The following is a 12,268-nucleotide window of genomic DNA, read 5'->3' on the forward strand; positions in this document are numbered from 1 at the left end:
AGATTTTCTTGCAAGAGAATTCCCTTTTCCTTGGTGTTCCTCTCGGGGCTCCATGTTTTTGGTGCGCAGCCGGGGAAACTTGCCATCAACAAGCACCAAAAGAGGCTGAAAATGAAGGAATTGGCATTGCCAAGAAGAGAAGAATTCAATGGATGTTTGTAAAATTCCTTCTTCCACTGAAGAGTTGGAATTTCTCATAATCAAAGCCACTTTTCATAAGAAGTTCATCCCACAATGGCGGAAACACATCACCATCATGGTGCATGCTCTATGTGGTGGACAGTTTCCTCCTCCTATTGAAGCAGCAGAAACTTGCATCTTGGTGGCAAACTGTTTGGGAACAAACTGAAGAGAAGAAACAGAGAGAATGAACATCCATGGAAGATTTGGCATTCATTGAGAAGTTTCCAGACAACATCAAGTGGGAGATTGTGAAGAAGCTACAGGAGTCTTGGTCTGTAGAGGTTCACAGGGACAAGAAGGAAAAGAGTTGGAATTTGTTCGTGGATGCTCAACAGCAAGATACATGGGATGCTTGGTGTACTGATAATCTTCTGTTTGTTCAATTAGCAACCCACTGGAAGTTGGTAGACAGAGTGTTTTTCACAACATACACTATTGAAACCATCAGAAGCTGGCATTACTATGATGATGGCACCACCACGATGCTCAGACGTATGCATTTTGACACCTTCAGAACCGAATACCTTCCTCTGTGCAGTGGCATGAAAGCAGAATTTAGGGACGTTGAAAAGAAAGAAGTAGAAGAAATGTTGGCAAGAGAGTCCTCCAGAGACTGAAGCCTTCTGTTAACCCTCTGTGGAGCACTAACAACATAGTGGAGTCAACCCCCTGATGAATGACGCAATAAAAAGGCAAGCGTTAGAACGAGTCCAGAGGTACGTAAGAAGAGAGAAAGCAAGAATCAAAGCTGAGAGCGAGCTCGCAGCAGAAGCCGCCTTGGACGCCCTTGCGGAACTCTTTACAGAAGTCCCAATGGCACATCAAGCCCTTCCTCCTCCTGCTGGAGGTCCACTTCCAAGCCAGATCCGTCCTGGAAATATTGATGATAGACCAGCGAATGTAGTCCCATTGCCAGTTTTTAAGGGAGAGTACAATGAAGACCCCGATCTTCATGTAGCAGAGTTTATGGTAGCGTGTGTGGCTAACAATGCCAGAACCCCTGAGCATTGGTTAGCAATATTCCCCGCCACTTTCAAGGGCGCGGCGTTTCAATGGTATGAGAGACAAGCAGCAGGAACTTTTGGCACATGGGACGACCTGAAGTTGGCCTTCCTCACTAAATTCAGGCGTGAAGGTTTTGAAGAGCGGATGCGAGAGGAATTCATGAACCTAAGTCAGTCCTCTGGAGAAAGAGTAGAAGCTTATGTCTCACGAATGGAATCCATCCTGAAGAGATGGACTAACCATAATCTAGATGATGGCATTCAGAAGGGAGTGTTTCTCAGAGGATTACAACCAGAAGTCCGTAAGTTTGTGGAGCTACAAAGACCAGCCACCCTGCAAGCTGCAACAGAAGGTGCAAGACTGTACGATGAAGTGGAAGCTAGATTAGCAATGAATACAGGAAGAGGAGTCTTACCTCCTCTGGTGCCAGGAATGATGTACCCACCAAATGCAGTCCCAGGGACTGTTCCTTATCCATACCAACAGATGCCCCCGGTATCACAGTACAGTGCACCAAATCCACAGTGGCCACAATCCATGCCTCAAATGATGGTTCAACCGCAACAACAATGGTCCCAACCAATCTCCTCAATGCCAAATCAGCAGCAACAGTGGAACCCTACCAACTGGAGTCAACAGCCAACAGTTCAAACAGGAGCTCTGAATCAGAACCAGAACAGAGACCCCTCTGTACCAGCCCAACCCGTTTATGCAGTGATTACAGAGACTCCTCAAAACCCTCCTGTCAGTACGTCTGGAGGAGAAAGCTTGAAGGATTATTTATCCAACTCAGTTGCAAACATAAAAAAAGAGTTGATGGATGTGATTACAGAGCAACTACAGACGCTGAAAGTGAACACAGCGAGCATATCCAACGTTGCAGGAGCAGGAAGAGATGTGATGCGGTCAAATACTTGGTGTGGTAAGTGTCATCAAGCAGGCCATTTAGCCACTGAATGTACACGGAAACCAACCATCCCTGGAGCCTTCTGTTCCTACTGTTTGCGGAAGAACCATACAGAGGACATTTGCTCCCTGAAGGAGATGCATGATAGGAGAAGGAAGGAAGAAGACGCAAGATTTAACTTGCTGGAATCCAAAATGACAACACAAGATATTGGACCCAAGCCTAGAGAGTTTGGTCCTAATTTCGGACCCAGAAGATTTCCTTCTCAAAGTTACAGAGGAAGACAGTCTGGCGGTGGTCAGAGATCAGAAGTGGAGTGTTACAGATGCGGAGAAAAGGGCCACATCTCACCAAATTGTCCAAATCCTCGCAGGTCAGTGGATTACAAGCCCTTATGCAGTCGATGCAAAGGAGAAGGCCACACTGCAAAAGACTGTCCAAGCCCAGCCCCAGCGAAAAACAGTGCTACTGATAGTCCGGTCAAGGCCCAAGAGCCTACTTCCAATTTAGTGGAATTGGAAGTTGCTGCCATCACTCGTGCAAAGCAGAAGGAACCACCTATCCAGAAAGAACATAACCCTCCTGCCAGAACAGTGAAGTTCAATCTTCCACCAGAAGAACAGAACAGAACAGAGCCTAACAGTGCCGTACAGAGCCCTACAGAGCCACAGAGAGTTACAGAGACAGTTACAGAGGCGGGACCAGAGGTCCAGGATACAGAAGAGGAGGAAGTGCCACAAGTGGCAGAAGAAGCTCCTGTAATTCCTTTGTTGGAAGAAAGAGGGAAAATGAAAATGGGTGTTGCCCCATTCCCTAATCGGTTAGAGAAGCCAGTGGATCCTATTAAGGAATACGATCTAGTTAGAGATCTAGATACCTTTAAACCAAACCTCACATTTCGACAATTATTGATGTTGTCTCCCAGTTGCCGGAAAAGATTCAAAAGCATACTGACAAAAAGACGTGGTTTAAGGATTGCTCCCTCAACAGCGACAAAGTCCAACAAGGCTACAGAGCCTGTCAAAGAAGTGGACGTGGCTAATGCTTTTTTAGATCCGGGTACCCCAGAGACTGGCGTATGGATAGAAGGTTGCTTCATTGCAAATGCACTGATTGATGGAGGTTCATCAGTAAACATTATGACAGATGTGACAATGAAGGATCTAGGCTTACAAGGTGTGCAACCAACCCAATGGCTCATCAGACTGGCGGATCAGAGTAGAATCAAGCCTTTGGGCATTCTTCCATATGTGAAGACTACAGTGGCTGGAAAAGATTATTGGTTAACCTATTTGGTGGTGAAGCCAAACTCTTATGGTACATCCTATCCTCTGTTACTGGGCAGACCATGGCTTTTTGAAGCTAGAGCAAGGACGGATTGGTTCAAAGGAACCTTGACCTTGGGTAGAGGACCCAACAAAGTGGTGCTGAAACTGTATGGTTCTCAAAAAGGACATGGTTCCACCTCCTTGGAATTATCTTCTGATTCCCCTAACGAGGCTACAGATGGAACATCAGCAGACGAAGATGCTGTCAAACAGATCCTTCCTAAGAAAACAGTGGCACATTCCTTAACAGTGGATACAGTAAGCCGACTTCCAAAAGATGCAAAGCCATTATCAATGGGTGAATACTTCCTGCCTGAACCAGGAATGCTTTCTGAAATCACTTCTGATAGTGAGATAGAGGCATGGATGTACTGCTCTCCCTGTTATATGGCCACAGCAGAGCCAGAGACAGAGGCAAGAGAGGAACCAGAGAATCTGTTCTTCTGTTACAGAGCTCCTACAGAAGCAGAAGCAGGAGCAGAAGCAGAAGCATCAACAGAGACAGAAGCAGAAGCATCAACAGAAGCAGAAGCAGGAGCAGAAGCAGAAGCATCAACAGAGACAGAAGCAGAAGCATCAACAGAAGCAGAAGCAGAAGCAGAACCAGAAGCAGAAGCAGAAGCAGAGACAGAGACAGAAGAGGATGAGTATGATATGGACGAAGAGAATGATGAAAGTGAGCCAGAAGAGTCTATCCCCCTTGAAGAGGATACATTTGGGGAAGAAGTTCCAGAAGCATCAGAAGCCGATGAGCTCATGCTATGGGACAGAATTGCAATGGTACCATTTGGTCTGGTAAATGGATCTTCTCATATGCAAAACCTTTATAAGACGTGGATTAAGAAGAGCAAGCCGTCTTTCAGCAGTGGCTCCTGCCGTCCTAACCTATCTTTGCCAAAGAAAGATGATGATGATGCACCGTGCCAACAAGCACCAATCCCACCAACCCAACAGGCATCAGAGGGTCCCTGTTATGTGACGTTCCTGGATGTATCATCAGAAGATGAGTCTTCAAGCCAAGACGTAATTAATCTTGAAACCAAACCCGAAACGGCGCTTATCCCATTCCAACGTCTTAAGGAGCAACCTAAGTCTCCACCAAAAGACGAAGTTGGTTCTAGTGGGACATCAGAAGAGGACATCACTCCCTTGAAGGAGTCAGATCTAAACCCAGAAGCAGTCCGCGGGACCTTCATTCGTGAAGTAGAAGGTGAAAGGCAGTTAACCTTTGTGGATTCAGAAGGCACTGAACGCCACTTGAAGGTGGGTAGCAGTCTCCCAGAAGAGGAGTTGTCAACTTTGTACAACTTGTTGAAAGAGAATTTGGACGTGTTTGCGTGGTCCTACAAAGACCTAAAAGGGATTGATCCCACAATATGTCAACATCATATTGACTTGGAGCCTGATGCCAAGCCAGTACGGCAACGACAGAGGCGAATGAACCCGAATTATTCCACATTGGTGAAAGCGGAGCTGCTGAAGCTTCTAGAAGCCGAGTTCATCTATCCAGTGGCAAATAGTGAATGGGTTTCACCCATCGTGGTTGTACCCAAGAAGAATGGCAAATTGCGAATATGTGTGGATTTTCGAAAGCTTAATTCCAAGACGAAGAAGGATCACTTTCCTATCCCTTTCACAGACCAACTGTTGGACACAGTGGCAGGACATGAGCTTTATTCTCTTCTGGATGGATTCAGCGGATACAACCAAGTGCAAATCGCAGAAGAAGACCAATCCAAAACAACCTTCACCACAGAATGGGGGACCTACGCTTATCGAGTGATGCCATTTGGACTCTGCAATGCCCCTGCTACTTTCCAACGAGTCATGATGGCTGCATTTCAAAATCATCTGCACGACTTTATTGAGGTATATTTGGATGACTTTTGTGTCTATAGTTTGATCCGTGAACACTGGGACCACCTGGAGCAATGCTTTGATCGATGCCGGGAGTATGGGATTTCCCTCAACCCCGACAAATGCATCTTTGGGGTCTCTTCTGGAGTCCTGTTGGGCCACATTGTCTCTGCACAAGGGATATCAACAGACCCTGCAAAGATCGAAAAGATTGCAGCTCTGAAAGCACCCACCAACCTCAAACAGTTGAGGGGATTCCTAGGCCATGTGGGTTACTACAGAAGGTTCATAGCCCATTTTGCGACAAAGGCAACTTCCTTGCACAAGCTTCTGAGGAAAGATGCAGAGTTTACTTGGACAGAAGAATGTGACAAAGCCTTCCACACTCTGAAGCAGTGTCTGATAGAGGCACCCATTCTGCAACCTCCTGATTGGACGAAAGAGTTCCATGTACACACTGATGCATCAATTGAAGGCTTAGGTGCTGTCCTCTGCCAAAAGGGCTCCTCGAAGTTGGATCAACCGATCTATTATGCAAGCCGAAAAGTCACTGATAGGGAACGGAACTATACAGTGACCGAGCTGGAGTGCTTGGCAATGGTGTTTGCCCTGGAGAAGTTTCGCCATTACCTCCTATCCACCCACTTTAAATTTTATGTGGATCATGAGGCCCTATCCTTCTTGATGAACAAAGCAGATGTGAAAGGACGATTGATGAGATGGCTCCTTTTATTCCAGGAGTTCGACTTTGAGGTGATTACCAAGCCTGGTCGTTCCCATGTTCTGGCTGATCATCTGTCGCGTATCCCACAAACTGCAGACGAGGAGCAGGATGATCCAGACCTCCCTGATGCTTCCCTATTCTTGGTAGAAACTGTAACTCCCTGGTATGCAGACATTGCCAATATGCTGGCAACCCAACAATCCCCTCCTGGTATCTCCAGTCGGGAAAGGAAGAAGCTCATGCTAGAATCAGCCCCATACACCCTGCTAGGTGGTGCACTGTACAAGAAAGGCAAAGATGAAGTGCTCAGAAGATGTGTTGCAGGAGATGAGATTGGGATTGTTTTGAAGGCTTGCCACGACGAGCCATGTGGAGGTCACTTTGCAGGAGAAGCTACAGCCAGGAAGGCTCTGCTAGCAGGATATTGGTGGCCTACCATCCACAAGGATGCCCATGATTATTGTAATAGATGTGATGCTTGTCAAAGAATGGGGAAACCCACCAAGACAAGTGCCATGCCGCTGCAACCTATCCTTCCGTTAAAGCCGTTTGAGAAGTGGGGTATTGACTTCGTCGGTCCGATCGATCCTCCTACCAGAAGGAAACAGAACCGATACATCCTCGTATGTACGGATTATGTCACAAAGTGGTGTGAAGCTAAAGCCCTCAAGCGGGACGATGGTAACAGCGTGGCCCTGTTCATGTACGAGAATATCATCACCCGTTTTGGCAGTCCCTTAGAGCTGGTAAGTGACAGAGGCACGCATTTCCTCAACAAAGTCATGGAAGAGTTGACAGAGTTGTATAAGATCCGCCATCGCAAGTCTACTCCCTATTACCCCAGAGCCAATGGCCAAGTCGAAGTCACCAATCGCATCCTTTGCTCGATTCTGACAAGGACGATTGCCGCACATCGTCGTGATTGGGATGATCGACTTACAGAGGCCCTCTGGGCGTACAGAACCTCCCATAAAGCAGCAACGGGACAAACACCTTTCCAGTTGGTGTATGGTACAGAAGCAGTTTTTCCTGTTGAACTGGAGCTACCCTCTTTGAGAGTAGCTATCAAAGAGCGTTTGGGGGATGATGATTCACTGCAACGCCGTCTCCTGCACTTGGAATGTTTGGATGAAATTCGTAGGATGGCTCTACAGTGCATGGAAGCCACGCAAGCTCGACGTAAGGCTTACCATGACAGTTTCATCAAGCATAAGGAGTTCAAAGAAGGTGATTTGGTCCTAGCCTATGATTCACGCTTTGGCAAGTTTCCTGGCAAGCTCCAACAGCGATGGATGGGCCCCTATAAGGTACTTGCAGTCAACCCTAATGGCTCTGTCCAAATACAGACCCTGGATGCCTCTGATGATCCCTTTCTGATCAATGGTTATCGCCTGAAGAAGTACTTTCCTCCTTGGGGATCTTGACAATTACGGACACTGGATCTTTTCCCTCGTTGGCGCGGCACTGTACTTCTTATGATGCTACTTCTGATAGCCGTTCTTCAATCACTCCTGCTGAAGTGGACGCAACCCTCTGTCCCCTCAAATCCCCCTTCCAGCCTTGATCTCTTATCCTCTATTTTCCACCAGCATCAGTGGAGAGGTTGGTCTTGACATATGGTTTTTCTACCATTTCCTTGTTCAATATGAAGAGAGAAAAAAAAAAGAAGAAAAAAAAAACATATCGGTCATGGGAGAAAAGGACTTAGGTCCCTGTCATGCCGACCTATTCTTCGGGAAAAGGTGGAAACACCCTCGGGAATAGGGGAAAACAAGAAAACGAAGAAAAAGGAAGAAAAAAAAACAAACAAACAAATCTGTTATGAGAGAAAAGGAAGCAATTCCCTGTCATAGCAGGCCTCGTTCCAAGAAAAGGTGATAAACACCCTTGGGCGGGAAGCTGGCTGTGGAAAAGGTGGTAACACCCAGCAGTCCAGAAAGTAGATTCATTGATTGATATCCCTCGGATCCAATTCCGAAGCTGCCTCCCTTGGTACGCTGTGTCATGGGTCTCTTTGCAAAGTAACTAACTGTCCTCTAGCAGATGACATGTCCTATTCAACACAATGTTCGATTTGATGGCTACCTCCCTGGGTACGCCTCTTCAACAACTGATGACGCGATCTTCATCGACAAACAATCGAGTGATGTGAGCTTTCATCCTAACCGGATGGGGAAGTGAGTATGGGCTGCCCTCCTGTAACTATCAACAGAGCGTGAGACAGAGGGTGGGTCGAGAGACCAGTCTTTTCCCTTCAAATCGAATGAGAGGTGAGAAGTGTGAATGAAGTGTTGCACGCACGGGATGGGCCTCTCAATGCACAAAGCACGATTTGTTTCTGTGCACTGCACCATAAGGCTCCCTGGCCTTCCTTCTTGCACCGTATGCCGGCACAGGGCGGGATGCACTGTTGCACCATCAAATGCGCACAAGGCATACACTTTTGCACAAGTGACTGTGAGGATTACATTAATGGGTTTCAGGAAAAGGCTGCCCTCCTGTATCTATCAACAGAGAGTGAGACAGAGGGTGGGTTGAGTGTGACTGGAGTTTCTTCAATCATTTACCGAGAGGTGAGATTGAGGGACGTTACGACACTTGGAGTCAGGTATGTTCCCGTTTCCCTATGCACCCACGGGATGGGTCTTTACCATCAACACAAGACACATCACCCTGTTCTGTACACTGCACCATAAGGCTCCCTTGCCTTCCTCCTTGCACCTATGCCAGACGGGTTGGACGCACTAATGCACCATCAACTGTGCACCCTGGCATACTCCTTTCTACACCATTCGCCCCTTGTTGATTCCTCAACCGGGTATGAGATATGGGTTTTAATTATTCTTTCTCGTGTGATATTAGTCATGGGGCGAGTGACTGTTCTTTCATTTCGTTTGAGTGACTGTGAGTTGAGTGCAATATCCCTCATCGACAACGAATTTCCTACGATTCCTTCCATTAGTTACCTCCCTGGGTGCTGCCGCGTGGTCCCTGCCATGACGAACGTGTGCCAAGAAGATGCCTTGGTCCCTCCAGCGCCGACAACAACACTCGACGTGCCATCGACACTCAACCTTGATTCTTGACGAAACGGGCCAAGTTTTTCTAACCCTACAACTTCTGTTTCTTAGTGACGTTCATGTTTTAAGTGTGGGGAAGTTAGTGGATGGTCTGTGGCATGGTCCTGGGTCCCTAATGCTCGGTTAACCCTATCCGTTAAGGTCTTAAGTGTGGGGACGCGTCCCTGCGCGTCTACATTGCATACTCATCTGCATATGCCTTATTTTGCTCATGCATGTATACCATGACTTGCTTTTACCCTCCTGGGGTCCCTTCCCACCCGCCCGGTTATGTTTCACTCACCCTTGGGGCTGTTTCCTTGCAGTTTTCCTTCATTCCCTGATTTTGAGGTTTTTCTATGTGAATACACCCTACGTTCACTTAAATCCAAATCCAACCTTATAGCCCTGTTCCTCCCATTGAACGGTCCATTTTTCCTTTTTACCTACCCCTGTTCCGGTGCACGGTTTTTGAGTTATTAAATTTTGAAGCATTTTACGCAATTTAGACGGTTTTCCATGTGAACGCACTTTTCTTGCTCGGAACCATGATCTGACGTCATAGCCCTGACCAACGCTTCTCCCCTGACATTTTTTCTTTTTATTCCACATTATCCCGATACACGGTTTGTCCGTTATTAATTTTCCGGGTTTTTAAGACTTTTTCGTGTGTATTTTTGACATTTTTCCATGTGAACCTGCCCTATTTGTATCGGAATTCCAATTTGACTTGACAGCCATGTCCCCTGTGCCTTCCCCTCCCTTTTTCCTTTTTTTCTCCACCCTTTTTTGACTTCTCGATTTTTACTTATTAATTTTTAAATGACTTTTCGGGAGTATTTTTGGAGTTTTTCACATGTGAACCCCTCCTATTTCCGCCTGAACTGTGGTTTGACGTGATAACCCTGTGCCACTCCTTCCTGCGGACATTTTTCCTTCTTACTGCCTGTCATTCCGGTAAACGGTTCGTCCGATATTAATTTCCGATCCCATTTTCGGGTTTGTTTTTTGGGTTTTTCCCGTGTGAACGCGTCTTACCTTAGTCGGAATTCTGCTTTGACAGGATAGGATTGTCGGGCACATCTTTTTGCACAATTTTCCTTTTTTCCACACTTCATTCCGATGCACGGATTTTTCGATATTAATTTTTAAATTGCGTTTTTGGTTCGTTTTTTGTGTTTTTTGCACGTGAACGCCCTTTACCCCTCCCGGAACCCCCGTCCCGTATTTTCCCTGTTTCCCTCCTGTCGTCCTGCCCACTTTTTGTTTTTACGCTATTTCGTTTTGACATCCGGATTGGGAGTTATTAATTTTTCTTTCTTTTTCCGGTTTTTCTCGCGCTCGTTTTGCGCGTGAACGCGCCCTTTTTCGATTTTACGAATCTCCACGCGCCCCGGTCGTGTCCGCGCAACCCGTACCGTCTTCCCAGCGCCATTCTCATCCCGTCACGGCAAATTTTTTTACCCCGCCCCGCGCACGTGCGCGGGACGGGGATACGTCCGCCATTGCCCCTGCCCATCCATATTACCCCCCGCCCATTGCCCTTACCTCCTTTTTAAAAAAAACAAAAAAAAAAAAAGAGATGAAAAAAAAAATAAAAAAAAATAAATCGAAAAATTTTTCACCAACGGCCACCTTTCCCCCCCGCCTCTCAACCGCTTTCTCTCTCTTCTCTCTCTTGTTCTTGCTCACTCTCTCTCTCTCTCTCTCTCTGCGTAATTTCTTCTCTCTCTCTCTTCCATTCCTGCTTCTTCTCTCTCCTCCTTCTCCTCTCCCCACGCCTGCTCCTTCCCTCTCCCTCCTTCTCTCCTCCCTCCCGCTGCCCTCCTTCCCCTCCTACTCCTTGCTCCTTCCCTCTCCCTCCTTCTCTCCTCCCTCCACTTCTCCCTCCCCTCTGCGACTCCTGCCGGCGACCTCCTCCTCCCCTGCACGTCCTCACTCTCTCCACCCACTCCGTCTCCTCCACTCCCTCCTTCCCCCAGTCCGCCACCTCCTCCACCTCTCCTACCCTTCTTCCCCTCCTTCCGCCGCCGCGCCTCCCCCTGCCGTCGGTTCCACCTGCAGCGCCCGCGCCACCTCTCCTTCGCCCGCGCCACCTCGCCTTCGACCACGCCGCTGCCACGGTCGCCCCCTCTTCGCCGCCCTGTGCCGCCCACGACGCCACGTGCCGTGTTCGCCGCCACCGGATCGTCAGCCGTCGCCGCCTCTCACGAACGCCCTCGTCGCCGCGTTCGCCGCCATCAGCCGCCACCGTCGCTGGCGGCCTGCTCGTCATTGCCGCCACGCCGCGCCACCTCGCCGCCACGTCGCCGCCGCAGCGCCGCCGTCGCCGACTCCCCCTTCTCCTTCACCTCCAACCTCCACCTCCACTTAGGTTAGCCACTAACTAACCTAAGTTAACACCTAACTAAACTCACTTAGTTAACACCTAATTAAACTAACTTAGTTAAAACCTAATTAAACTAACTTAGTCACAACTTAACTTAACTAACTTAGTTAGACTTAATTAACTAACTTAGTTAGTCAGAACTAACCTAGGTAGTTTTCCCTGACTAACATGACTAACCTCACTTAAGTGACTTAAGTGATTAATGTGACTTGTGCTAATGTGACTTATGTGACCAATGTGACCAATGTGACTTACTTAATCACAACCTTCATTTTTTCATTAAAAAATTTCAAAAAAATTTCTAAAAATTCCTTCTGTCTTTTGTTAATTTTTGGACCTTTGTCTGCTAGGAATTGCCTTTCCTATAATTTTAGAAAAATCCATCTTTCCTAAATTACCCATAAATTGCCAAAAAAATAGGAAAAATCAATTCAAAAATTGTAAAAAATTCTACCCATTTCTAAAAACATTCTAAAAAATTTCCCTCACCTCCCTTGCTCATTTTTTATTTATTCCAACATAAAAAATCACAATTAAAAATACAATCAAATAAATAAAAATAAAAACCCAACATCAATCAAATTCACACATCTGCTAAGGTGTTATTTGTTGTTTCATCAGTGCTTTTTGCTTTTCCTCTCCTGGGACTCTTCCGTGCGCATTCCTGCATTTCATACACACCCTGCCAGGTATTTATTTTCTGTTATTTATTTATTTATTTTTCCCCCTTAATCACAATTAATTGTTAAAATAAACCCTTTAATTCACCCACCGTTTCCACGCGCATTCGCGCTCAACACACATTTTTTTTAACTA

This window comes from Lygodium microphyllum, chromosome 2 (genome assembly GCF_053477565.2).
Source record: "Lygodium microphyllum isolate KBCC chromosome 2, Lygodium_microphyllum_v1.1.10, whole genome shotgun sequence".
Lineage (NCBI taxonomy): Eukaryota > Viridiplantae > Streptophyta > Polypodiopsida > Schizaeales > Lygodiaceae > Lygodium > Lygodium microphyllum.